The sequence below is a fragment of the Pteropus vampyrus genome, unplaced genomic scaffold (assembly GCF_000151845.1).
Source record: "Pteropus vampyrus isolate Shadow unplaced genomic scaffold, Pvam_2.0 Scaffold146, whole genome shotgun sequence".
NCBI classification, from domain to species: domain Eukaryota; kingdom Metazoa; phylum Chordata; class Mammalia; order Chiroptera; family Pteropodidae; genus Pteropus; species Pteropus vampyrus.
Window position 1 is genome coordinate 5,426,220 of NW_011888927.1, and position 911 is coordinate 5,427,130.

The window sequence follows — 911 nt, forward strand, 5'->3', positions numbered from 1 at the left end:
TTTAAAAATTTTAAAGTATAATATTAATCATAGAAATTAGAAATTGTAGAAATGTATAAAGGGCAAAAGGTCACTCATGATCTTGTCTTCGAAGAATGGTGAGAATTGAATAAATCATAATTCTTGGTTGTGGTATGCTATTGTCATTGGCTCTTATATGGTCATCTTTTATTTTGTTTATTCATCATTATATAACATAACGAATAGCAAATGACCCACTGCCTTGCCTAAGAAGTAGAAAGTTACCAATAACTGATCTGTATCTATTTGTTTTTTCTCTATTCCTCCTGACCCAGTGCCCTCCTGCTGGAGATAACTGTTGTCCCAAATTCTGTGTTTATCACCATTCCTCTTCTTAGTTTCTTATGTATACACACATACACACACACAAACACATATGCACATGTATATGTATGTATGTTGAAATAATATATTTAGTTTAGCTTGTTTCGATATATTTATTTATTGGTATGTTATTAAGATTCATCCATGTTGGCTTATGTGGCTAAAGTTCATTTAAAAATGTTTACCATGAGCCTATACCACAACTTATTTATCCTTTCTCTCTGTAATGGAAATTCAAAGATATGTGTTTTCAGTCTTTTAAAAAAACATACATTTTTTAATATTAAGATCAAATGCCAAATACAGTTTTGCTTCTGACTTCTGCTCGCCTCAATGTTTTTCATTATATTTAAGATTTTCTCATTTTATTATAAATTTTAAAGATAACATTATGTTCAGTAGATATATCATATTTTACTTAGCAATCATACTATTATTAGCATTTAGATTATATCTTATCTTGGCTAGCACAATTAAATATTATCAAACATATGTATGTTTTCTGAATTTTGTGTTATTATTTCATGAAAATGATTTCCAGAACCAGAAACACTGGGTCCAATACC